This window comes from Haliaeetus leucocephalus, unplaced genomic scaffold, assembly GCF_000737465.1.
Source record: "Haliaeetus leucocephalus isolate CR32 unplaced genomic scaffold, Haliaeetus_leucocephalus-4.0 Scaffold587, whole genome shotgun sequence".
NCBI lineage: Eukaryota > Metazoa > Chordata > Aves > Accipitriformes > Accipitridae > Haliaeetus > Haliaeetus leucocephalus.
Genome location: NW_010973023.1, coordinates 689720 through 717212, shown reverse-complemented (window position 1 = coordinate 717212; position 27493 = coordinate 689720). Strand labels below are relative to the sequence as shown.

Sequence of the window (27493 nt, the reverse complement as noted above, 5' to 3'; positions counted from 1 at the left end):
GAGCTGGAAAGGCACAGCGATGGGTGACGTCCCTCTTCTCTTAATATTAAACCCACGTCTTGCCCGTGGCTGCCTGCACTGCTCAGCTCCTGACAAAAGGATGAAAAGATGGGCGGCCTCATGCTTTCCGGATGAGCCAGCAGCTGCGGAGGTGTTGGTGGTCAGTGCCGGGAGCACAGGGTCTGTGTGACCAAGCACCTCATTTATCACCCCCCCCCCCGCACACCCAGTAGCCCCAGCTCCTTATCTTTCTTCCCAGCACTGGCGTGGTCCATGACAAAGGCTGGAGCAGAAGAAATTGGTCTCCGTGTCACCTCTGCAGCCCTCTTCTCAGCTGGTGGGTCCTGCTATGCCCGTCTGGCAGCACTCCGGCACTCCGGCTTGCTGGGTCCTGGGGTGTTTTCAGGTGCTGTGCTGGGAAATCCTGCTCACGGCTCCTTCGGCAAAGGGCTTCTGGGGGCTTTCTCAACTGTGGCTTTATAACTTCGAACAGATGTGGTTTTGAAAACTTCAGCTTTGAGGCATGCTCTCTTTTTAAACGGCTTTGGTGGAAATTTGCACTTCAGTGGATGTGTGGAAAAATGGTGTTTTCAAAGTGAAAACGAAATGAAAACCAGCCTGCCCCCTCCTCCCCCTCCCTCCCCCAGTGAAACATTGTTTGGGAAGTGAGGCCTCTGTTTTGAAATATTTGAAGCATGGAGACATCCTTCATTTTACTTCTTCCACTTTGCTGTTCCTTTCTTTGCTTCTATTTCCCTTATTTTCTTTATGTCTCGAGTCTGTCCCCATCCAGCTCCCCTTGCTCCCTTCATCACTCGTAGGGTGCAGGGTGTCATGAGAGGTCTGCTGAAGCGTGTCAAGTCCCTATTTTTTTCCAGTTTGGTTTTTTTTTTTGTAAAATGTGCTTAGAACTGAAACTCTCTATAGAAACTTTGTACCTGAATTAGGCTTTATAATTTGTGCCCGCTTCCCTGGGGCTATGCATGTGAGCTGGCTGCCTTGGGTCCTGTCCGTGCACAGGAAGGAAAGCGGATTGCTTCCCAGGAGCTGCTGGTTTACCTGTGGCTGGGGAGCCTGTTTGCACTGGCAGCTTGCTAAAATCCTCATGTTCTGCTGCACATCCTTTCCTCTCTGGTTGGGGAGATGTTGCCGCGTGCTGCGGTCCCGTGCCTGCAAGGCAGATTTGACGCAGAGGGGCTGTGCTGTATAAGCTTGTGCGTGTGTCAGCTTGGACATGGTGTCCTAAGCATCGTGTCTGAGAAACCCTACTTATTCAGAGGTTGTCCCCTTTGCTGGGGAAAGTCTGTGTGTGGAAATAGCTGGTACTGGTGCCAAGCTCTTCTTCCAGCTCATCATTGTGTGGGCGTGCAAGAGGAATGGGCAAGACCTACAAGGCGGGACGCAGTGGGGTGATTGAGGCTGCAGCGGATGATGCAATGTCGGTCCTTTCATAGCTGTCTAGACAGAGAGATGCGAAGGGCACGCCGGATGCCAGCTGCATGTCACGGAGCCGGGCTGGTGGGGCTGAGAGCGGAGGGATGCTGCTGGGTGAGGGGGAGGATGGACCCGGCGCTGCGGATCGGTGGCGATGAGACGCTGCGTCTCTGCATTGTACAAGGAGCTGCTCACGTGGTTTCAGTCAAGCCAAAATATGCTTTCAGAAAGAGAACGGACCAGATGTCTTATTATTGCTGTTCACAATGCTGTCCTCCGAGTACAACAATCCATCAGGGGGGCTCGGCGCAGCCCTACAGAAAAGTTCCTGACACGTTTTTACAGCAGGGCCAGGTTCTCACCACTTGTGCGCATTTGTACCCCTTGACAAATAGCTGTTTGACTTCAGTTTTGTTCAAAGTCGTGGTGGTGTCAAGCACAGGGCTCCTATTCAAGTGCCCACCAACGGTGATCCACAACTCGCCGTTTCCTCTTCTTTTCTTGCTTTGTTCCCCCGTGACAGTCACTCGGGAACTTTTTCTTTTTTTATCTCATAGCGTTTTTTGAAAGACAATTTTAAAGGATTTATCCACAGCAAAACAGTGCTTCTAATAAGGACTGTAAAAATGGCTTGGGAGTATATGGTGTGAGGAATTCCCATTTGCATTGATATGTTGCTGACATGACACTTAATTGTTGTGGGGTGTTTTGGGTTTTTTTGGTAATTTTTTCCAACAAGTTGATTTGTAGAATTGGCTGGCAAAGCCTTGCTTACATTGAGAAATGCAGCTTTTTCTACAATGGACTGGCTCATCCTTGATGAATGGTTCCTCTTAAAGGTGGGACATGTGCTCCTAACTGCTCTGAGCACCTTGGGCATGGAGGAGAATTAGTTGTGAACTGTGGTGTATGTCCTGCTGTATAAACATGTGTATAGGTAAGGCGTTGACTTTAAACTGCTTTCTAAGTTATGTGTCTGCCCAAAGTTGCCTACAGAGACTGGACCCCAGGTGTGTCATGGGCTGTACAAACACATAGTGCAAGGATGTCCCAGCCTGCAGCAACTGGCAGTGGGAGCTCCCAGGGTGCTGGTAAAATCTGTGCAGATCAGTCCATGCAACCCTGGCTGCACAGTGCCAATATGACGTTTCTGTCTAGGTCCCCTGGTTATTAAAAGTTTGGTTTTATAAATGAGGAGTCCTTTGTGTTCTCCAGACTGTGACTTTCTGCTGTACTTCTCTAGCTGAAGTTCCCCTTTGAATTCAGCAAGTATTTTGTGTGCTCAGAGAGCATTTTCCATCACTTGAGCCTGAAAGGAAAGAGGATTTATGAAATGGGGAGCGTGAGGCACCAACTCAGCAAATACCAAAGCATGTATGTAAGCGTTTGCATGTCAGAGATGTAAGTATGCAAGTGGTCTTGATCTTAAGTCACTCTGTACTGCAGGGTCCAAAGGCTGAGCTGAGAACATGCAACACAGTTTGCATATTGGCATTTTCAGATGTCTTGTCTAAGGAGAGCTTTCTCTCTGCTGTGATCCTGCATCTTCTTCCAATCACTCTCAGTATCAGCCTGTTTAATAGATGTACAGTGACCCAGCACCCTCAGCAGGTACAGAATGCCACGTTGTCAGTGCAGTAGATTCATTATCTTCTCATGGTCTTAGTCTCTATTCCCTTAAATTCTGGCAAGTACATCATGATGTATATCTGACCTATTATTGTTTCTCACTCCTTCTGACCTGTGGATGTGCCCCAGTGTGGGTCATCGTTATTGAGATCTTTGGTGGCCCTTCCCATGCTCTTATACTTTCTCTAGAGTTTAGCTTTCACTCCAGCCTTCAAAGTCATCTCACAGGGCATTGCAAGCTTCTTTCTAGCCAGGTAAAGCCTGGGGGCTTTACCCTTATCTTTTGGCAGATAATATGAGCATCTTGACTGGTAACTGTGAAGTCAGGATCTGTAATCAATTTTTCTATAAAACACTCAACTTTAAGGTGCACCTTTATCCACTTATTAATTAGCACAGGGAAAGGATACTCATGTCTAGAGGCAGAAGATAAAAATAGGAGCAGGGAGGAAAGAGAATTGGCTCCTTTGTTTGAATGATAAATGTTGTTCCCTTCGTGTCTTAAATAAAACAAAAGTTTGGCTAAAATGAGTGTGGTTTTAACTCTTGGAAACACAGACTTGAAAAGGATTGGAGAAAATAGTCCTGGAATATGCACCAGAGACTCCATCCAGCAGATTCCTCTCGTTCCAAGGCAAGCTCAGCAATACCTGTGTGATTCTTCATAAATGTTTGTTTAACCTGTTTCTGGGACTCTTGCAATGTTCTTTTTTGCAAATGTGAGGCTCAGGAGCACACACAATTGCTTGGGTTCTCATGTTAACCCCTGTGAGCTGTGGCTTTGGGAAAAGCACCAAATATCACAAAAGCTGTTAACACTTCATTATTTGCATAAATTATTTTTTCTTTTTCCTTTTTAATAGCAACTTGGAAGCAGTTTAAAAATCCTGCCATGGATGGCTCTGTCAGAGAATAGATTTTTTTCAAAATCTTCATGCGGAATTGATTATACAGTCCTATGTGCTAGAGCCCTCTGTGGAAGGAGAACTTGATGTACCTCCATATAAATCTACGGGCAGTAGGACTTGTTCTGCCAGATTCAAAGGAAAGAGAAGAGTCCCCTAGGGATAAGAGCAATAGCTAACAAAAGCAGATAGTGTCTGACAAATCTTATTAATATTGAGGATTCAAGGTCTGCTGAACTGGAGAGCCTGGCAATATAGCCCTGTAGTAGATGGTAAGGATACCTGCTTGAGGACCAGGCATCTTTGCCAAAGAAGAAATGCGGATTAAAGAAAAGTCAAAGTAGATAGTTGAAGTGTTTGTTGGTTGACTGGACTAGCTTAAAAAAACCCAAAACAATGATCAAAAGCAATTTCAGTTGACCCTATTGAAGGCTTTTGGAGAACTCCTGGGAGAGAAGGTAAAAATGCTTTTGATCCAATATCTTTCATTTGCCCTGAAGAACTACATTTTTTAAGACTAACATGTAAAAAAAACCCCCACACTAGAATTTTTTTTTTTTATAGTTAGAAAGTAGCCCATATCTGTATTTGGTGTGACTATAATCTATTGCTAAGCTCAGCCTGGGGTGGTAGGCTAACAGCAGCTCATAGAAACGCTGTCTCTACAAGTGATGGCAAGTTGACTTTTCACCTTCTGATCTGGGCTGATGGCTACCTTTGGAAGACCCTCATGGTGAGTAAGGGATGTACTGTGATTGCATTTCCAAGCCTCTGATACTCACATATCCCACTAGAAAGCTGACGGGAGAGTGCCCTGTTGTAATACCATGAACTGCTTTGGGGATATTTAAGTGTAAGTGCGTTAAGTCATGATTTATATTCACCACCGAGCCTTGAAATTTCTTCCAGGAGATCCCAGCATGCTTGTATGTCTTGGCTCTGCAGGTTACAGGGATGTTGAGAGATAGCCGAGCTATCATGGGCAGTTCTGATTTGCGGGGTTCCTTGAGGCAGGCAGCTTCCCTGGTGGGTGTGATTTTTTTTTTTTCTTTTGTGTGTTTTTGGTTTGTTTTGTTCATTGCACAATTCCTTGGCATAATGCCTTTCACCTTGTCTCCAAATGATTGTTTTTTCCTCTGCATCCCACTCTGTGACTCAGGTCAAAGGCATCTTATTCAGTGCAGTATGTTTCTTGGATTTTTTTTGCTTTTCCAGATGTGTGTGAGCTCTAGGATGATAACTGGAACGGAGACAAGCGTTATCAGTGGCTTTGGTGCTCAGCTGTAGTTCTCCCAGAAGGTGAAAGGGGATGAGGCTTCGACATAGTATGAAGGACCCTCACTTTCCATCCCATTACAGTCAATGACTATACCCCTTTGGAGCTGGGTCAGGTGGCAGGTAGCTCTTGAGCTGTTTTATTCTCTAGCAGTGCTGGCAAGCATTTCAGATGAAACTATCACCAAAGTGGTGGCTTCAGTGTACTCTCTGCAAGACGCAGTGATTCAGCACAGATCCTCTCTAGGGACAGCCTCACGAAATGAGGATGCAAAGTCCAAAACTGGAAACTGCCTAGGCTTCCCTACTCATCTCCCAGCTGATGCTGTGAGTACCTCTTCTCAACCTGGTTGATCTTGGGAGTCTTTACGGTGGCTTAAGGTTCTACCTCTGCATTGGTCTTAACAGCCTGGAGCCTATCTACTGACTGAGGCTGACTAGGACAGAGAAATCAGGTACCTGCATGTCTCAGTTTGAAGGCTCAGCTTCCCCAGGATAAGTTCATGGGATGAGACCTCCTTGTAAATCCAGCTGTGGCTCCATCCATTGGCCATGGAGCTGCAGGACATGATGTGCACTCACTCTCCCCCTGTAAGAACTTGTGTTGAAACACTTGCCCAAGGGAACAGGCAACCTGGGCCACTTGCCTTTTGTTCCCTAGCCTGAAAGATCCCCACCACAACTCCACCTCTGAAACCAGGCTACTGTGCAAAAAAAAGGTGGCAAGGCTGATGGGCGAGGAAAGCAACCAGCACCTCCTCCTCCCACCACCTGGAGCACTTGTCTCTCCCTGGGCACTACTAGGGGGCTGCCCGCTGGGTCGTGATTCCCCTTTGGAGAGCCCAGCACCATCCATGTCTCCCTACAAGGAGTGTCCAGGATCCAGCCACACAGATTTCCAGCTTGGATTCTCCACAGCCAAAGCAAATCAAACTCTTAAATACTTCTGAACTCTTGAAAGACCCTCAGATACTGTGATGACGAGCCCAGAAATGCTTGGGTTATTAGCTGCTAATAACCGTAGAGGTATGCCAGCGCTGGGAATAGCTCATGCTGTCATCACAACATGGAAAAAAGGCTGGCTGAACAGTCAAACGCCTTCATGTAGATGTTTCTGAAGAGCCTAGGCTGATGTGCTCAAAATTGGGGGTTTAGCTACAGGGCTGTTGTGTAGCTCCTAGTAATTTCTGATCTGGCTCTTGAAATCCTGGCCCATATGTAAGTCAAGCTGGCTTTATTCAGCTTACTCTTTCCTATACGGCAGGGAATGCCTTACTCTGAAGTGAGAAGGAATGTGGCTCTGGTATGCCAAGACTATGGATTTCTGATGATATCTTGTGAAAATGTTTCTGACTGGGGTTCTGGCCTCTTGCTTCCTGGGATACGTGTTTCACTTTGCACTGACTTGCAGTGAAAAATATGCAATGTCAGTTTGAAGGATTGTGCTTTTTACCCTGCTACCAAGCCAGATGTTTTTCCCCTAGGCAGATCTTTGGGTTTTTATTTTTTCTCCTCAAGCTAAGGTTTTTAACTGAATTCATACTGGTAGAGTTTCCTCCCTTTCGTGTTGTGTAAGGTCCTGGCAGTGGGGTCAGGACTTGTAATCTGCAGATGGCCTGAGGTCTTGTGATCCAAAGCACCATCAAGTAAGTTGGAAATGGGTGGGGGGAATTTCTGTGTGTTTTAGAGGGAGCAGTGCCTGATGTGGAAGCACATATGCTTTTGTCTAAACTAAAGTCCGTGCAGCCAAAACCCTTTGTATTGGAATTATAATGTTAATTAGATCTGACCAGGAATTTCCCAATGTTGATATACAGTGATTTTTGCAGGTTGAGATTTCCAGCTGAAAGTGTATTGAAAGACTGGAGAGTTTTTGCCAACGCATGTCTTTTAAAAACAAAACCAAACCCCCAAGCCCCTTTTAGTGCACACCTAACCTGACTTTGCCGTGTTCTCCACTAAATGACATGCCCAAGGCCCCACAAGAAATCCGTGGCAGAGTAAGGAGCAGGAGTGCTGCTTTTCTTTTCCTTGGACCCCCATCTGGCATTACGGGATCGCCTATTCCAGCTGGGACTGACCTCAGCCAGAGCTTGGCTTCTCCAAAGTGGAGTTAGTGTGTCCTCACCATTAGTGCTTCCACCAGCAGGAATGGAGGAGGGAGGAAAATGAAGCTGAGATCATGTAAAGTGATCATTACAGGAAAAAGAGACTGAAACCACATCCATTTCTGCCTCCTGCCTGTGATTTTTCAGCTGTCTGTGAGTAACTGGATGACTGCTGGGAATAGTGGGAACCCGACTGTCATCTCTGCTGTTCTCTGTCAAGACGAGGCATCTCTGAAAGAAATTAGCAATATCTTTTTTTCATCTTGGTGCTGTAAGAGCTTTTTTCAGCTTGGTGCCTCCTCCGCGCTCTGACTCCTGCCTATCAGTGGTGAGGTAGTTGCCATCTCGCTGCTCCTCTGGCATTTCATTATAGTACAGCTTCATATAGGTAGGAAGAAGAGGAGGTTGGAAGTAGCCTCTTTAGATGACACCTCTAATGACCTTAAGAGAAACAAATCATTAAGAAGCCTTCTTAGACTTCTAGCTAAGTTTCTAGCTCATGTTACCAAGCACACTGTACCATGTCCCCTCATCCGAGACTCAACAAGGCTTAATGGGCCATGCAAATAGCAAGGCCTTATTTGTATGCTGCAACGTATCTATAGCACCAGACACTGATTCATGTGCTAAGTTGGTACCAATGGGTGCTTTAAGTTGTGTATTGCATCATTGCCATAGTCTTTGCTTGTTACTTAACCGTAACGAGAGCTTTAGATGTTGCATGCATTTTGATTATAACTGCTACAGATGTCTGTAACCTGCAAAACTGACCTTCTTGCAACTCTTTGACCTTTAACACATGAATAACAATGCAATCTTGGCAGCACCTTGCTTTTCTTAGCACTTTGGATATCATAAAATTACAGAGCATCCCAGGCATCTCAAGAAAATGCATGTCTTAATTTATTCCAGTCTTGAGAATATTCTTAGGCCATTGTGCTAATCAACCCTTCAAAGGATATGCGTGCACTCTCTTCCCCCACCGCTTCTAAACCTTGGCTTGAAGGATGCTTGTACAATATTCAGCTATTCTGAGCCTTGAGTTGAATCAATGTTCCTTGTCTTTCTATGGAAGGTGATAATGACTTTGCAGACCATGTACTCCTAATGTTACTCACATAAAAAAAAAGTCACTGAAGTCTGGAGAGAGTCTCCTCAATGTTTCTATTTATAAGCCCAAATGAATATGGGCCCTGCAGAGATCATCATCTCCTGCTGCTTCTCCCAGCCTGTGTGTTTCTTCTCAGTCTTTGGCTTTCCTTCCACTTTCTAGAGCAGTTGTCATGCTGCCCTGAGGTTCTTGGATCCTATGTTCTGCCTAACACAGGTTCTTCTTGGAAAGTATTTGTGCACTGCAGGTAGTTTCGTTTAATGCTGCTTAAAGCAAGACCCATGTGGCTACCCTGACATCTCTGCTGCTCCCAAATAGGAGCTAGTTTTCTCACAGGAGTTGTCTTCTCAGTGGTGCTATGGGTCACAGCGTGAAAAAACTCCAGCCAAACAGCTCTGTCCCGAAGACCTACGACTGTCAACTGGGAACCTGGCCCGAGGTAAGCCAGTACCCAGTCTGCACCCTGCACATTGGCTCAGGACAGGGGCTTAAGTTTTAAAGGAGGCTTAAAATTGAACTCATTCCCGGTTCAGGTTAGAGGCTTTCCTGTGTAATGGTGAATCTGGGGAGCTAAAAGCAAGATCCTGAGTGCTTCATACATAATCTGTAAATTTATCCTGGATAAAAGTAGTGCTTGAACTTATCTGATGAGGTTGTCAGGAGAGTTCAAAACAGGGAGGACTTCTCTGTAGCAGAGCTGGATGGGTAAATTTCTCCCATTTCATGCAATTCAATTTCTCTTTGGCATCTGTGTGGTATCAACTGAGTAACCCATATTGGTACAGGTAGAAGCCTCCTGTCACCCTGCGGCAGGTGAACCTCCAGACATCTGAAGCTGAAGTACCTCCAAGCTGAATGGATTGGTCTTAAGAAGTCAAGCCTTGCAAATTGGGTTCGCTCTCCTTAGACATTTTCCCTTGCTGCCAGAAAAGCTTTGGGACTCTCTGCTGCTTGATTGTTTCTTAAATTCTTCTCAGTTCTCCCCTCTGTGTGTGACCCTGACTGGTCACCAAACAAAGGGTGATTCAAACTTTTTTTTTGTCTCAACCTACAGTCTTGAGGGCTTAAGCAAAGCCTTTCAGGCAAGGTCAAGGACAAAGATTTGAGGAAAGATTTTGCTGTGGAGGATCACACTTTGGTTACTATCTTGATTAAAGTAAACTAAGGACTGTGCATGATGAACTCATGTAAAATTCATGCTCTCAATTTCCCTCAGTGCTTTATGAGGTGTTGTAATTGTTTTACACCCTTTTCTGCATGTTGTCTTAGATGTGCTTTACATCAGGGACTTTGTCTACCTTTGTACAATGGTTGGTGGTGGGTTTTGACTGGTAGGATCCTGGCACCAGTATTCTGCTTTGGGAAATGCATTAGACCAGCCCCATGAATGAGCCAAGAGAAGCTGATGACATTGCTTTGCCCAGAGGCTGCTGCAGCAGAGGAAGTCTAATCACAGACTTCAACAGGCTTTGGATCAAGTCTACAACAAAGCTGTTCTAAGAAGGCAGTGTCAACAAACTGCTATTTCCTGCAAAGCCAGCTTGGCTTGGTGCAGGAATCATAGGATCTCTCATTCAGAGGGCTCTAATCAGTCCTCCTCCTCCTCTGGGCCCGTTAAGTGGGATCTAACCCATAAGCTCTATGATTACAGCAGATACCAAAGACCTATGTAAGGGCTGAATAACTCCTTTTATTTATTTTAAGGATTGCTTCAAGTACAAGGTTGGTCAAAGTAGTGCTGGTGGTGGAAGAGCAAAGAACTTACGCCTCTTCACATGAAATGTTACTTCAATTTCCAGCTACTTCCTACTCAGGGAAATATTGTTTACAGATGGTGCAGTCTCAACGCGGTTGTACGCCGCTCTGTTATTCTCAAGATGGATTTATTACTGCAGAGAAATCTTTCTGCTATCTTGTTTCCCCTTTTCCCTCTCCTGAGGTTCACTCTCCCCACCATGTGGAATAGTTCTGCTGAAAATCCATCCAGTGGCAAGATGTAAAAATTCAACATCTATAAACTTCACAGACTGGTTTGCTGTTGTTTTCTTTAAATCCCAGCCTAGGCTTGGCAAGGTGGACAGAAACGCCTGGTGTGTCTCCAGAAATGGAGACCTTTAGTCCTTTTTGGGCCAGATATGGAGAGACTCCATTCCTTGCAGGAAAAGCAGTTGCCATGGTAGATAGCAGCCTTGATGTGAGGTGTGTTGACTTCTGTCACATCACACCTCTGAGAGGAGGTGGAAAAGGAAAAATGCTCAGCATTTCAGAATGAAAGGAAGGTTGAGTTGCTGCAGGTCCCTGCCTCTGACTTCTTTGCTCACCTGCTGGCATGAATTGGTTCATCAGCTGCCTAGACCAGCTGATAGAGTACAATACCAGACGCCATTGAGGACTTTTGAAGAAATAATAAAGGATATGGCTGTAATGCTGTGAGACAGACCAGAGCCGGCAAGAGCTACTTGGGAATCCTAGGAAAGGGCCCCTCCATCTTATAGTGTGACCATACCTGAATGGTGCCGACCTCTGGCTATGGCTTCCCTTGAGGCCATCTGTGAAGACACCCATTTTTAGGCTCCCATCAGCCTGCCTTGAAAGCTGGGGCAGGTCCAAAAGACCATTCTATATTCAAGCCAGCTGGTACATGTCTCACAGGTAAGATGAATTTCTTCCTGGCTACTGTAGTGGAGAAAATCAAATTATCCCAGAGAGCCATGATTCTGAAAGAGCAATTCTGTCCTTTTCCACCCAAAGCAGAGGTCCGGCAAACAGCAGTTACTCAGGGTTAGAGCTCCAGGCTGGGTTACGTATCTCCAGCAGGTTATTTCTGAGTCTGCACAGGTCTCCGTGCCCTGGTTACACTCTCTTACATTTCCAAACCTTCTTGGCTAGCAGCAGTATTTTTGAAATAGCATCTGCGGAAATTATGGTCTTGCTTCACTGCATACACTTGGATGATAGCTGGTTATGGCTGTATCTTATCTGTAGCTCTTTAAATCTAGTGACCTGCATATAAATGCTTTTTTTTAATTAAAATTAGGTAAAACATAACTCTTTCCATAAATGATCACTGTTCTTCTTGAGACCTGCTCAGTGGTTCCACCTTTTTCTTTAATTCAACATTTCAATTAATTCTTTCTTTTTTTTTTTTTCTTAAAAAAAAAGGGAATATGTACTAGTCATGTGTGTACAGACCATATTTGTGTGGGTTTGGTGCTGATCAGCTGCATGTGTGTTTACAATAGCCCTTGTGTTATCCCAGCCGGCAGCCTAAAAACACTTCCAAATTATTCCACATCAGAAGCAAAGAGGGTTTGGATAGAGTCCTACGGGAAAGTCTTGAAGTGGTGCCCAAACCTCAGTCCCAGTGCTGTAAGTCAGGCACGTGGCTGATATTTTATCCACCCCAACTTGGACTTTCGCAAGCTGTTTTGTTTGTGGAGGAAATGGGAACTTGGGAGCAATTTTAGTCAGTGATTTCTTGGAGATGGGCTTCCTCCTGTCCTTTGTCCTCTTTTCCTCTCTTGACACACGTGCCTGTGCTCTGTCCATGTTTTCTAAGAAATGATGGAAAATATGTGCACGTAAGCACAACGGCTAGCCTGTACTAAAACAAACGCTTCAGTGGATAGGGACTGACCTGGTTACAATTTGTGCCTTTGGAATGACGCTGATTTTATGCATAAAACATTTGAATGACTGTAGGTGGATGAGCACTAGGGATTTCAAGTTCAGCTCTGTTACTAAGGTTTGGTGTTTGCTGTTAACCTCAAAGTAGGCTGCGAAGTTCAGACCTAAATGGTGCTGTAATAAAAAGCTGGAAATGCTCCGGTAAATGTTCCAAGCTTTGTCCTCATTAAGTGTCACAAAGGTAATGATCGAAGCTTTTAGACTGCAACTTCTGTGAAGGAGAAAGAGAACGGCTGGTCCTCAGGGTCCTCAGCTCTCAGGCAGTTTTGTTGCATGGCCGCCCTGGGACCGAGCATTGATGGACTTTCCAGGTCTGAACTTCACAGGCAATGCCCTAGAACGTAGCGTCCTGAATCAGGTGTTTCCCAACCAAGCTCAGCTCTGCAGCTTGGAGAAACAGCTGCCCTTTGGACCAGACAGCCCTCCCTGAACTCCCATGAACAAGCTAAAAACTGCAGTGGTCATTCACAAAAACGTAAGTCATTGTTTTGTAGCTGTGTCGCAGGTTAGGTCAGCAGTGGCTGAGGATGTCTGGGGGGACAATCCTACATAATTTGAAAAAAAGCAGTATTGTGTTGTCTCAAAAAGAACTCTCTACAGTGCGATTTCAGGTCTAGAAATAACTGAGTAATTTGCTTTTTAGTTGGACTAAAGATGACATTGTTTTCCAAAAATGTTGGCATTACTGTGGCTTGGAAACTCAATACCTCAGCCAGCTCTGGTCTTGGACCTTCAGTTACTTGTATAATAGCCTACTTTACTGTTGGAGTAAAGATCACTTTTAAAAATGTAATTTAAAACCAGCACATGCATTGAATTAGGAATGCAAAATTATTTTATTACTATCTCATCTCAAAACCTTTTCCTTGACTGTCTGCAATTCTGAATTGCAAAATGTATTACAGAAACACAACTGTCATACTTTATAATGTGAGATAAGACATTCTGTGGTGGTGGTTTGTCTCAAAAAACCCTAAAAAAATCCAAAGCCATGCAAGAATAATATGTCCAGCATCAAAGCTAGAATCAGGTGCATAATATTTTGCCCCTCTGAGTATTGAAAGGGTTGGGAGGAGGATGTGCTTCAGATGGGATGGACTAAGAGGTGTGTCTCTTACAGAGATTGCTAATTCCTTTAGTTAAACTGCTTTACAGAGGTCGTGCTCTGAGGCTGAGAGAAAGACCTAAACTTCTCCTTCCTAGGTGGTGCGGAAGTTCAGAAGAGTATGCATGATGCACATGATCACTTGACTCCAGGATCTGGAGCTTTCAGACTCTTGTCTTTTCCTCTGCAATTTTATAAAAGAAATTCAGGAATCTGGTGACACTGAATGACCTTACAGAGAAAAGCAATAATCGCTCTGGAACTTGGGCCAATCCTTTTCCTCATTAGGGCAATGAAGCTTTTATCGCTTCTGTAGTAATGATGCATTTTTAAAGCATTTCACACCTACTTTAAATCTCAGTAAAGACCATGAAACTTCTTTGGTCGTGGCCACATGGTATCTATTGTTAAGCAGACTGTTAAAATGAATCAGCCCAGATTAAGCAGCCAAAATTACCACTTGCTATTGCTTGCCTGAATCTGTTCCCTCAGAGACAGCCCCGTAAAGAGGCTGAATGCTGATTAAACACTTCTCCGCCAAGTGGAGTCAGAAAAATTCTGGCAGGAATTGCCTGTAGAAAGCATGGAAAAAAAATGTACGAGACGTAAAAGGCTCGATGTGTCGGTCTGCTTGAATCCAAACCGTCCCCTGCCGCAAAACCCTTCGTTAGCGAGCCTTCCATCTGCCTGATGAGAGCTTCTGTATCCTGGCCCTGAATTTCCTTGCTCTCTCCCCAGGGGCATTATCTTGTGAGTTCATTATTACTGCTGGCTGTAATTCATACTCCAATAGGCAGTGCTATTAGCAAAAAAGATTAAAAAAAAACATTGGTAAATGGCCTTGATTTGCCTTGGAGCTCAGACTGGAGGTTTAAACTTCCTTGGAGGCAACCATCCAGGGCAGGACTATGGGAAGGAGGCTCAGCCCATGCGCCTTCAAATGCACTTGTTGGCAATGGAGGGCAGGAGGAGGAGCAACTTGCTTGTGACCTTTCCCACTGGGCTACTTAAGCAGAAGCAACTGGACCACCTCTAAAAGGGCTATTTGACCCCCAGGTAGGCTGGATCCTTGAGCACAAGGGTACTGCTTTGTGCTAGCTGAGCATGCAGCTCTACAGCCTCCAAATAAAGCTCATGGCTTGCAGAAAGCTAAATGAAGAGTAGCTGTCTTGCTTGCTGGAGAACATGGCTTTGATTTTACCTTCCACCACTGAGCTGGTTGTTCTTGAGCCAAGGGATATACTGAATTCGGACAATCTACTATGTTACTGCAACCCAGTTTCAAAAAGAAAAATCAATGCTTTGTTTAGATTTTGTTTTTCAGCCTCTTTTCTCCTCTCCTTTCCTCTAGTCTTCCTTCTCCCCCTCTCTGAAAGCATGTACATCAGTGAGTCTTAAGGGAGCAATCACACTTGTTCACAATGAAGGAATTTGATCTCCTGGTAATTATAGATGGAAAATCACAACATTGGGAATGTCTTCATTTGAACAGAGGGGGATTCCTGCCAAGACTTGGATTGTCTTGGAAGAAGGAGAGTGCTGTCAGGATCACAGGATGCCAAGCCGGAAAATTCGGGGGCCAGATCCTGTGGCTGGAGAAAGCGGGTGCAATGCCACTGACTTCAGCAGAGCTCTGACTTGTGTCAGCTGAGGATGCAGCTCCTGTGGAACTGTGCTGGGATCCTGAGAAATGCTGCGGGGTGAAAGCTTGCCTTTCAAAACACAGCAGATGACGTCTGAAACCCAGTATTCTGTTTAATATCATGTACAATTCCTCTCCACCAGCTCTGTGTAGTCTGGCCCTTCAGTCCGAGTGACATCTGGTGTCAATAATTGTTTTTTACTTTTTAGTAGTTTTGTTAAAGGCAAATAACTTTCACATAGGGCTAATGGAGGAGCTACCATCTTAGCTGATGGATGTGTCGTGCAGCCCAAAGCTGAAGAGAGTGAATCGCAAAAGTGATCATGGACTACAGCTCTGCACCTCCAACAGGGCCTCTCATCTTGCAACTCTCAGTACTTTTCTACCCCCCGCCCCAGCAAAAACTTGTCCAGAAGCTGGTCTGAGATGGATGTAAGACCATCTGGTGACCAGTGCGTCAATCAATGAGATCAGCCCTGGCTTCTCCTGCCCAGGTGGCTGCCACCAGCTCTGCCCAGCTGCATCAGCTTACCCAGTGGAGGGGATTTGAATGGACCCGATGCCAAAGTCTGGAATAATTCTTCAATTGTGCTTACACTGGAGTCATTTATTTTGGTAGGTCAGTGTTTTTACTGCAAATATACTATGTTGAAACAGGGACCGCAAGCAATCATGCCAGTGGGGCTGCTGTAGCTGAAGATGTGCAACTGCAGAGGTTGCTGTGGTTTAGGTTGTGCCCCCTCATTTAGCTGAATCGAAGCAATTTGTGTGCTGACTCGTACCTAAACAGAGAGTTCATTTGTGTGCCTGGGTTTGTCTATCGGCTCCACTAACTGCTGGGAAGGCAATAGTGGGTGAAGGGCATTGCAGATGTGCAGCAAGCCTCCGTCTCTCCAATGAGCCAGTGGTGCTTGTCTTCATCCTTTGCTTGGAATTCCTTAGCTTTGTAAATGAAGTTGAAAAATCCATTCTAGTGCTTTTTTGGGAGCCATCCCAAATAAAATTGGGCTGACTGGGCATGAAGGTAGGAGATGAGTTTCACATGGGGCTTTGCCTCCTTTCCACTGCTCTGGTGTTGCTGTCCCTTCAGTAAAGCTACTGTGGTTCTGGGGGAAAGGCTTAAAAGAAGAGGGGAAGAAAACAGGAAAAAAAAAAAACCCAAAAGGTGGAAACTGCTCTTCTCCAGGGTGTCACCTGGTAGAGAAGGACTGAAAAGCCCTGCTCCTGAGAGCCGGTATGGACCATGGCTAAATGGGATCACACATGGCTCACAGTGACAGCAGGATGGTGTAGGTGGGAGCAGGACATCTTTCTGAAGACAGAAGGCTTCAGGGGCTTGGTAGTGTTTGAGGTATTTTTAATTCCTTTCAACAATTTACCTCTCTTTTGTCAGCAACAAGCAAGTTGGACTCTGGAGAGAAAAACATCTCACTGCTTGGCAAATTCCTGTAGATCCTGTCCTAGCTTTTTGTCCAAGGACATCTCAAGGCTCGCTTCTTCCCTGTCATCATCTTTTGGCAGGAAGAAGTGGCGATGGAGCCCTGGGAGACGGTGCATTAGCTCCATTGGCAGGGTCCATCCAGCAGGTCTCTGCCTGCTTTGCATTACCCTCCCCAAACCTATGGCTCATTGTTAGCCACGCAGCGAGGCTGGAGGGCTCCCATGACATGCATGCCAACCCAGAGGGCCTGGTGAGCAATATCTGGCGGTCTCTGGGGCTAATTTGCATTTCATTTGGTCACGCCAGCCCACCTTAATGAGCAGTTCTGCCTTGCATTTGACTTTTTTCCAGGATGCCAGGTTTTGGAGGTTGCAAAGAGGCAGAAAATCTGCAAACTTTAGTAAAGAGGAAAATATTTAATAAAACCTTAAACAAGTGCATATTCTGTGGTGCTCTGGAAATGCTCCTGGCGTTCCCTGGTGTGAACAAGCAAGGATGGGCTAGCAAACCCTGCGGCACCTGCCAGATGCCATATTCTTTTCTGACTCCAGATTTTACTAATACAACTTGACTCCAGGCTGAATATCCCAGCAGAGCTATTGCCTTATAAATAGAGAGGTAATTCATGTGCTCCAGCTCTCTGCAGCCGAGCTTAGGGAATTTTTCAGCTGTGGCTCTGGTCTGCAGTCCCACAGCACAGCAGTGACCTGTAGTGAGGAAAACTGGAGGAATACTGCAGTTGGGTAACTCTCCCCAAAAGCGAAAGAGGTAAACAGAGATAAACAGGTGCTTGGTAATGGATATCCTTATTTTCTAGATAAACACCAGTTCTATTTCTTCCAAGCTCTGCCTCAATATCTTATATCCTCTAGAACTCACTTGGCTGGTTGCGTGTCATTACATCTATTTTATGGTGGTGTTTTTATCTGTTAAAAATAGATTTTTAAAAGCAGATTTTTCTTTTTCTTTGTGCTTTGCCTCATAAAAGACTCGTTGCCAAGTGTTTGAAACCCTGCATCAATCAACAGTATTTTCTACATATGAAAAGAAGAATAATTTGAATTCAAATGTGACTTCAAAACTTAGAGTTTCAGGGGTTTTCCCCCAGGGTTTGAAATAGGTATAATTTTAAGAGTGTTTCTTATAAGTACTTATGTCAAACTAAGTTGTAACTACAATTATTTTTTTAACAGAAAGTTGAAATTACTCATAATGACACTTTTGGACAACTTCACTTGAAACGTTGATACTTTGAAAGCTGTGAAAAATCTGGGAAACACTGGACATTTTTAGATGCTTAGTTAAAAATTAATCATGATTCTGGGAAGGGGCTTATTTGTCCCTAACACCCTGTATTGTCACTGGTGATGGAAACCCATTCCAGGCTTTTCTCCTGGACCTTGCTCGGTAAAGGACTTGTTTCTGGAATTGTTGTCACATGTAACCAGACCTTGTGACTCTTATAACTTACTCAGAGTGAGCCAGCCTTGCATTTTCCTCCGCAGGCTAATGCCATGCTAATTTAAAAACTGCAACGCTGAAAGGCAAACAAAGAAGAGGATTAGACCAAACTAGTTCCACAGCACACATTGTACATACTAATGTCTTGTTGAAACAGGAGAAGGCTGAAAAAAATACTGCCCGTGGTTTAACAAGCAAGCTTGCTTTCTGAATCCCTGCCTCCTTTTGCCAATCAGATAGGGAGTATTCTGCATTGCTAAAGGAGCCAAGCTAATGAGATTATGGTTTATCACTTTGGAAACTAAAACTGTACCATTGGAAGAATACAATTTATATAGGAATTGTGCTAAACCCTCCGTATGATCACTGGACTCTCTTCCTGAGGTTGTTTAGGGGAAAGTGCTGAGCCTTGCAAATGTTTCCACATAAATGACTGCATCTCCAAGCAAAAAACCTTGAGCCACTTTATGTCCTGAGTTTCATCTCAGCCAAGCAGTGGCCCGAGCAAAGTCGGGCTTGGCAAGAAACAAACGTGCAAATTTCAAATCCGGTGTTTCAAATGCGACACGTCACAGATCTCTTACTGACCTGGCTGCATAGGCTGTGCCTGCTGTGTGACAGAAAACGCGCATTCCTTAGGATTTTCCCCAAGTGCTGCCACCTAATTGCACTGCTAGATGTGGGGCAGCAGGAACAGACTGTCTGCAAGCAGAGGAGGAAAACCTCTGCACTGGTCGTCTTTAGGAAGAAACCCTCTGCAGTGGTCACCTTGACTGATGCTGTGCGTGTCTGTAAGAAGAGCTGTAGCATCTGCTCGTGTTTCTCCAGCTCTGTAGCTCTGTGGTCTCCCACCCTCCGGGCAGCAACTGCCCCGCAGTGCGGTAGCAGCATCGGGAACCCCAAAAGGGAGAGCTTTCCAGCTCTGTGCCTGTTTCTGGCAGGTTTTAAAAGTAGTTTTACAGTTGCGTTTCTTTATCTTTATTCCCTGTGAAATCCCCTGCTATGCAGAGCAGACAGTGCTGCTGGAGAAAGCGAGCTATCTCTGGAAAGAAAGAGTATTCACCCACTGCAGTCACTGCGAGGTAGTAGAGGGGCTATCTCAGCAACCCTTAAACTACTAGCTCAGTAGCAGTTCAAGTGCGGGAAGAGCAGTTGTCAGCATAATGTGCCTCTGTGGTGGGCTTGATGGGTGAGGATTTAACCCTCTCCGCTTGATTTCCCTGTTGGTATGCTAAAGGTCTGGCTTATAGGGTCAGGGGATACAGCAGCAAGCTGAACTTAGCCTTTAGCTCCTTTCAACCCTTCCCTCCCCTGTTTTGCTTTTCACCAGCAGGAAAACATTTGCAAGATGGCATCGGGCAAAAGGTGGCTTGCTTTAGCTCTGACACAGGCCACGTAAACAGCTCCTTGGGGCTGATTCCCAGGACCACCGAAGTCAGTGGCATGAGTCCCACCATCACTTAAGGCTCCACTAGGCTTGCTCCTAGCTGGTTATCGGAGAACACGTGGGCTGTAGTTTCTGTGCTAGAAATTCCTGATGTTTATGGACTTTTGACTTAGTTATTTTTGGAAAACATTAGCTATGGCTTGGCATCCTGCCTAATCACTCCTCCTGGAGTATCGGTAGTTCACTCTGTTTGGGGAATTCAGAGGCTTCCCCCTCCTGTGTCCAATTTTTATTTACAGAGCCTCGTACCAATCTAAGAGCTAACTGCGGTGCCAGTTTTCCATTAGAAAGCTAAGGGTAATCCCCCCCTTCTCGCTTTATCCAAACAAACCTGGTGTGCCACATTCCTCCTGTCTGCTGTTATGGTGGAGAAGCAGTCCCAGGAAAGCCTAAGTGTGATGTGAAAAGGAGGAAGATAGGAGAGAGGGGAAAAGTTGGACGTCTTCTGCTTGGGGAAAAGTTGGACGTCTTCTGCTTGGGGAAAAGCTGGTGCTCTGGTGTAAATATGTAGTGATGGCGGTCCTGCTGCTCCCTTGGGTGGCAGTTTGAGTGCAAATGCTCTAGTGAAGCTCTTGGAAACTCCCTTTGGGGTTCAGGGCTATTTCAAATCAGTTTTGCTTGGTTTTTTTTTTAAATTTGCAGTATGCTAAAGCTGACCCTTGAAGCCCTGGGAGTTAGCTTCCCCTTGGGGACTCTCCTGGTCTCTCCACCCTTAGCTCAGGAGCAGTGTTTTAAATCCCAGAGTTTTAAACATGAATGCGTGTGGGTTCTTCCTTTTCAGTTCACAGCTTTTAAGGAGGCAGTTTAGAAAGAATTTTTCCCCTTTTACAGAGAAAGCTGTGTTTTTCACCCACAAGTCAAGAACAGAAGATTTTAAGATACAAGTACCAAATCAGAGTCTTGAATTAAAGGGCTCGGTGCTCTGTGCTTGGCATTTCTCTCCCTCTCCCCCGTCCTCACTAGGTCTCAGACAAAGCACTTGGCATTTCTCAGCATCTTCCTAAAGTCTGAGGCTCTCCGTGGTTTATCCGCGCCAGCCTCACTGCAAAGCACCACTGTCCTGCTCGAGCTCTGCTAGCACATAAATCGCTGGGATCTATGAGATGGCAATGGGAGGTGATTAAACAGCGGCTATCTGCTAAAACCAAATCTCAGCCAGTGGGAAGCAGATAGGGCTGAAGCATCTTCCCCTCTGACCCACAGGCGCCTGCATCAGTTGGACCTGCCATCAGCGCAACCCACGTCCCGGGGGCTGACATTCACCTTCACGTACACCCCTTCCATCTCCCTCCTAATGAATGGGAGGTTGCAGGGTGCCTGTCAGGGCAGGATTTGCCCTTTAGTGTCAATAACTTCTCTGACGGCCTATTTACGCTTTCATCTCCCGGCCATTACTGCTGATTTATGCAATTTGCAGCGCTGAGCGATGCGGCAGCTGCAGGGAGGAGATGAGAACCAGAAACCCTGCAGGCTTCCTAGGAGACATCTTCTCCAGTAATAAATCTGGGATGGAGGCAAGCCTGCTCTGATCCTCTGTGCATGCTCTGGTGTGTCAGGAAAGGACCAAACACCCAGATGATGCTCTCCAAAAGAAGACGTTGCCTCTTTGTTTCTTTCCTCTGCAGCTTTTTGGGATGCTGGAGCCTTATAACCGCGTTGGCTGGAAGATGCCTTTGACTCAATGATCTCCGAACGCATTCAGCTGTCAGCAGCTCTCACCAAACACCATTCTCCCTCCGTCACGCATGAGCACTTGCATGTAGAGCTCCCCAGGCATGGGCTGGAGCCCATGGGGATTACAAAAGGAATGGGGATTACAGAGAAATGTAATATCTGTCAAGCCACAGACCGTGTGGCTCTGATCAGTGATTAGAGCCACACGGTGTGAGGGGCTGTACAAATTGCTACCGATGGCGATGTTCTTTGCCCTACAGATCTCATCGTGCTTGGCTGTTAATCTCACTGTAGGGGCTCCGGGTTGTTTCTGCCACCACTGTTGAATGCAGCAGATGTTTACTGAGTTATTCCTTGTGTTGCATGAGTGAGGGTGATGGAAATGTTGGGCAGGATGAATTTAGGGTGCCTCCTGATGCTGTGCCTAATAGAGGTGTGCTGTTGTCGCTTGAGGTGCGCCCCAGGTAGATTGACAAGGTGGTGGCATGGAGACCACCTCGCCTTCTCCTCCTACAACATGAAAGGGGATGAGGTGCTTTGCCCCACGGGCCTTGAAAACTCATCTATTTTCATTATGTAAATGAAACAGGAGGACAGCAATAATGTCCTTTAATGGAGAGGCACACTGACAGAGCGCAGCAGAACTAATACTAAACAAATCAATTGTCGCTGTGACAATTCCCTTTCCCATTTTATCTGAAATACCTACCAAGCACTCACTAAATTTGTTTGCATGCTGAAATAACTGAGTAATGAACCTTTTTTTGCAGGGAAGTGCCTTTTTTCTCTAAATTGGAAGGTCTTCTCCCATATGTGGCCTTCTCTATCAGATTACCAATTTGTTTTCCCAAAGGAATTACAAGCTATATAGCAAAATCTCCACTTAGGCCAGCAGATAAACAAATGAAACATGCAAACCCATGAATTTTCAATGGGTTATAATATGCTGTAGGAAAAAATTTTAAACAAAAAAAGAGGGCTTTTTTTTTGTTTGGTTTTTTTTTTTTTACAAGCTTACTGAGGGCATAATCTGGTTTCTGGTGTCTGAACTGTTAATGTGAAAGGGAAAACCTGCAGCTGTTAGCACAGAGCCTGGTGAAGGGCTTGCTTTCTCTCCTTTCCAGTGTTACAGGTCTCTAATCTCCCAGGGTGAGAGGCTCAGCTCCTCGCCCTGTCTCCTGGCACTTCCCCATGGCCTTCTCCAATTCTTTCGTACAAACGAGGAGATTTTTCTCTGAGTGAAAAAACAGTTTTGTCCAAATGCCAGGTGGATGTTTCAAGCAGGACCAGTCTGGTGAAGTTTGTGGGGAGGGTTCACTCTCCTCCGACAAGGAATTGCAATGACATGGGCAAGAAGAGGTTTGGTTTCATCTGAAACCACCTGGTGAAATACGCTGGATTTGGAGCTTGGGGTTATATAGGGCCCAAGGCTGTCCTTGGCAGTTCTGGTGAGGGTCTTGTGTTGCATGGTGGTCCTGAGGAGACTAGGATAAAACCTATGTCCTAGCCACAAACTCCTTACCTGCATCTGAACCAGGCAGGGAGATGGTCAGCATGGTGTCTTCTCCTGCTGTCTGGTGAAAATCAGGAGATGTTCATGGGAACTGAGACTTAACACCTTTCTCTTGCTCAGGATTGCTCAACTTGTGTGCTTGAGATGTGGTTGCTTGTGGTCTGTCTCCTAGCAAACCTTTCCTATGCACAAGACATAGACTTCTATCAGAGCAAGGCTGAAGACCTTGAGAACACCCCGCAGAGGCATAGGGCATCCTCCAGGGTATGAAACTCCTCTGCTTGGGCAAAGGAAGGAAAACACACCTCCTGACTCCTGCACAGACACATTGGAGGTTTGGCAGTAAGTTAATAAACTTACGTGTTAAACTATAGGCTCTCTCTGCTTTTCTTGAGCAGAGAGCTGGCATGGCTTCAGTGTGTAAGTTGAAGTTCAGAGTGAAGCAACCAAGAGGAGTTAGTGCCCTGCTGATTTCTGGTTCCTGAATGCCTGCAGTCTATTAATTTCGGGGGGGGGACAGGGGAAGAGAGGTGTATTGAAATGAAGAAAACTGGTACAATCTTGCCCGAGCCCCGTGCCTGAGGAGATGTGTCCCATCTCTTCGTGTGATGCTATGAGGCAGATACGGCTCATCCATCACTCTGAGGCATGTGTCCAAGCCTTCTAATTAGTGAATATAACCGGAGGTTTGGAGCTTAAACTGGTTCTGACCTGTATTTTTTAATTAAGGCATTTTTTAATATAACCCCTGCTTCAGGTCATCTGATAATACTAATCTGGACATAATGCCTAACCTTCTTAACCCTAGATTGTTACTTCTGCAGTTTAATGCCAGTCTTAAAGAAACACAACCCCATACATTTGATGCCAGGTACTAAACAGGAACAGAACCAACTGTGAATTAAAATGCTCTTAAGGAATAATTAGATGGACCCTGAAGACTGGCTCCCAGCTGACATTCTTGCCCGTAGGGTCAAAGGGGGTGTCCTGTCTTCCTATTGCCAACCCCGTCCCTGACAAAGGCTCCAACTGAGCAGGGGTAGTATGTCCAGATACTCTTTGGGATTGTTGTTTTCAGCTGGCTGGTGGCCGCCTATTCCACTTGCATCTTGGAGACCAGAGATTTTTTATAAGCATAAGACCACTGTGGAGCAGACCCTTGTTCCTATCAGCAGATGGATCGACTGATGAAGTCAAGGGATTACCAAAAGAAAACCAAGCACTGTGCAATTTTATGAGAGCCTTCTTTATGGGTTTTTGCTTATCCTGTATTGTTCTGCACGTAGCAATATCATGCTGAGAATCACAGGGAGAAATGCTAATTCAGTGTTTTTATATGGGGGAAACAGCATGCTAAGTGCATTCCTTAAGTCAATCCAGAAACCACCTCCTGCAAAAATTCATGAAAGGCACATGTAATGCCTTGTCAGGCTTGACTCTTTTATCTGGGATAGTTAAAATATTTTCACTAGGGGAAGAAAGGTTGCTAGGTAGTTGGTTTGTTTGCCTGTTTCTGGATAAAGATCTTCTGAAGGTGGAAAAACACCCGTCTTCCATCTGACAGGCAGAAAGGTGCTCTCCAGTGCAGTCCCTGGGTATGGTTTGGGCTGTGATTTCCTAGGGCAGCCATTGTGGAGCTAATGACGAAATATACATAACCACAATTTTTTTCATGCTTAGTGATTATGGTAAGCCTTCTTACAAGCAACCAGCATGGCATACCAGGAGAGTAAGGCAGAGAAAAATCTTCCTTATCATCTCAAATACAATAAAAAGAAATTGAGGAATGGAAAGAATAAACAATTTGACTGAAAGAGCCTCAAAACTCCAAATCACTCCCATCAGTTCTCCAAAGTACAGTGTTTCAAACATTCATGGCTCAATTTACCACCTATTTGATGGGGGAGTGTTTACGACACATTCTCTGCATTCCTTTACCAGAAGTGCTGTAAAATTGGACTTTTTCCCCCTGTATGTGATGCAGAGAATGACTTGCATCTGGAAAATTTACCTTACAGCTCAGCACTGAGCTCTTCTTACAGCAACTTACCTAAAGGGAAAATCAGATGTGACCCTGTACATTTGCTGCCCTCCAAGCGTGGGTGTGCAAATGTACCTTAGTATACTTAGGGTTAATTTGCATCATGGTAATAGCAGAAATGGAGAGATATGGGCTTATGTAGAGAATCTATAGGCTTTAATGGGAGACAACTGGTTAAATCAACATTATGTCATGCTGAAGGGCATGTTTCCCATGGTCACAGTTATCTATACTCTGTGTGGCAAGAGTGGGAAGGAGAAACTTGATGCTACAGTTGGTTAGGTTATCTGGAGGCATGGAGAAGGTTGGAAATGCGGTGGTCAGACAAGGCAAAAGCACTAAACACAAAGCGTTTGTTACCTGTGCTCTAAGGGCATCCAGGGAAAGGTCGCAGAAAAGCGTGGTTAGTGGCAGTCCTTGAACTACTAGCTGGAAAGATCTCAGAGGACGTTGTAGGAGGGAATGGTGCTGCTTCTAGCTTCACAGGGCACTTGGAAAATGTCACTGGACATCCCTGCACTCCTGGCTCTGCAAATCTGCCACCAGGTCAGCCACTTGCATGTCACCAAGCTTTGGCTGTAGAGGTGTCCTCAGCTGAGCAGAAGACCCAGCCAGTACAGCGACTGCAAGCTGAAGTTAGAATATGGGTATTAGATTAATGCTTTCTAAAGATGAGAGGATTTTAACCATTGGAATAGATGTCCAAAGGATCTTGTGCATTTTTTCTCAGCTTTGTCTCGAGCTTATATCCATCATGCAGTGGCAGACTCCTCCTCAGCCCTGGGTTATTGGACTTGATGGAGGAATTTCTGGGCAAAAAGCACAACCCGCTCTAACACAGGAGGCTAGGCTGGGTGTTTCTAATGATTTCTTCCTGCTTTCAAAGCTTCTGATTAAATCTGCGTCATTTCCCACAAGTTGGGAGCCGAGCCCAGAGGGTGAAATTCCATACGATTCAGCGATTAATTCCACCTTCATTCCTGCATGCCGCCTGATTGTGAGATCTTAATTGGTGCAGAAAGGGGAATCTCTCCTTTCCCAATACCTTCAAGACAGTAGCCCCAGCTTCCCATCAAACCTGCTCCTACAACACAACAGTGCTATAACTGCTCTTCTTAACTCGAGTGGAGTTGCTACCGTCTCTGCTGATGATATATGAGGGTGTCACGACTTGTTATGTCATGTCAGACGATATGGTGGGATAATAAGAGCTGATGGGATGCAGCAGCAGTCATTTTGAAATTGAAGGAAAAGGTTCTCTGTGCACCAAAGAACACATCTGTTTTGTGGCATAATTGAAATTAACTTGGGGGAATTCGCTACATCTCGGGTGTCTTCCACGGTGACATGCAGTGTAGAAATGCAGTCTTGGAAAGCTTTTATGAAAGCTCAGCAGCCAGAGCAGTTTTAAATTGCCTTTTTTTTTTCTCTTTTGATTAAAAAAAAAAAAAAAAGAAATTCTGATGGCAATTTCCTACTCTTGACTGATTCTACCTAATTTGCGCTTGCACTAATTGCAGTTTTATAAACAGGAATTCCAGGGCTATGTATCTCTCTACCAAGGGGGGAGATGTTTAGCTTTTCACCTTTTTCCTGGATGAAATATGAATTGCCTGCATTAAACTTCTCTGTGTAGAGCGATGCTGGGAGACCAGAGAGCAGCCGTGCCTGCTGCTTCCTGGCTCACATGGGAGCACTCCAGTCCCCTTTGCAGGGACTCCCAGGAAAATCCCATCTATTAACTCCAGGTGCTCGGCTTGCACCCAGGGGAATGCGATTCAGGGGTTGATGTGTGCGAATGGAACTCGGGACCCTCTGGAGGGAAGCAAGCATGCTGTGGTGCAAACTGAACCTCACCAACCAGGAGCCATGCAAGAGGCATCACCGGGGGAATTAAAACTTTAATCCCTAAGGATGCAGCAGAGAGATTATTTCCAGGGCAAGGAAGCATGAGATGGCTGCCGCTCAGGCTGCAGTGGTATCTTCAAGCCTGGTCCAGATGACAGCCTGTGCTTGCAAAGCTCAGCATCTTCCTCTCAAAGACAGAGATGGGTGGAATAAGGGTCCAGTGGGAGTCCAAAGGAGAGGGTTTCACCTTCCAAACATATGTCCTGGTGCTAGCTGAACACACGGTTCCCCTAGCTGTCAACAGGCACCTTGTTGTTGGGAGCCAAAATTGTTCTGATACAACCTCTATGTCAAATGTTGATAAAGAGCTCTCTAAGTACCTTTTTTTTTCCCTTTTAATCTTAATTGAAGTATATCTCTTCCCTTAAAGCTGGAGTAGAAGTTTTGAGCCTCTCTGAGCTTTGTAGAGATTGCAAAATCTGACCAATACTCCCCACAGGAACATCTGGCAGAGGAATCCTTGTGGCTTGATTGGGGGCAGTCTGCTCAGAGTGGGTCTCCCCCACGGGCTGTTCACTACAGGTAGCTGCAGAAAATGACCCTGCATCTCATCTTGTGGATCTCAAATTGGGCCATAACTCTGGGGAGATGGATTCTCTGCCATGGGCCAGCTGGATGAGCAGGAACGGTCACGTCAGCTCCTGTGCCTTAGTTTCCCCAGTTGCTAAAATGGCAGCAATGATGTTCTTGCTTATATGGCACTTCAAGGCTCCCAAGGAAAGGCTGGGAGTTATAGTCATACTCAGCCTCTGAGCTTTCAAGGTGCCTTGCAATTCAATTAAGCACTGAATCTCGCTAACAGCAGTACATAAGGTGTGACTTCTTGTTCCAATTAATCTCAGATTGTGGTACTACTCCGGACACTGCGTGGGCATTACTTACTGGAAACATACCCCAGTCTTAACTCAAAACATATGTGGCTGATAGAGCTGACCCAAGGGAAGGGAATTTGCCTGCAGTTTTGCCTGGCCTGCATGCTAGCTGCATGGGGCTGGGGTTGGAGGGCGAGCTGGGGCATCTTTGGGTGCTCACTTTGGGGCTGTACCTTCAAGGGGAGTGATGGGGCTGAGCAAGGTGGGACTTTGTCCTAATGATGGGGTGGAGCTGGCTCG

At 45.6% G+C, this 27493-nt stretch overlaps 1 long non-coding RNA gene across 2 annotated transcripts in view; it reads left to right on the top strand.

Moving 5' to 3' along the window:
- Nucleotides 1-258: 258 nt before the first annotated feature.
- The window catches only part of LOC104838256, a 49579-nt gene continuing 22344 nt past the window's right edge, over nt 259-27493 (top strand). Inside the window, exon 1 of one of the 2 annotated variants that reach the window (XR_775045.1) lies at nt 259-337. This is a non-coding gene — a long non-coding RNA (uncharacterized LOC104838256). Of the gene's footprint in view, nt 338-14606; nt 15512-27493 lie in introns of those variants that run through there. The other variant, XR_775044.1, reaches the window with a different exon arrangement.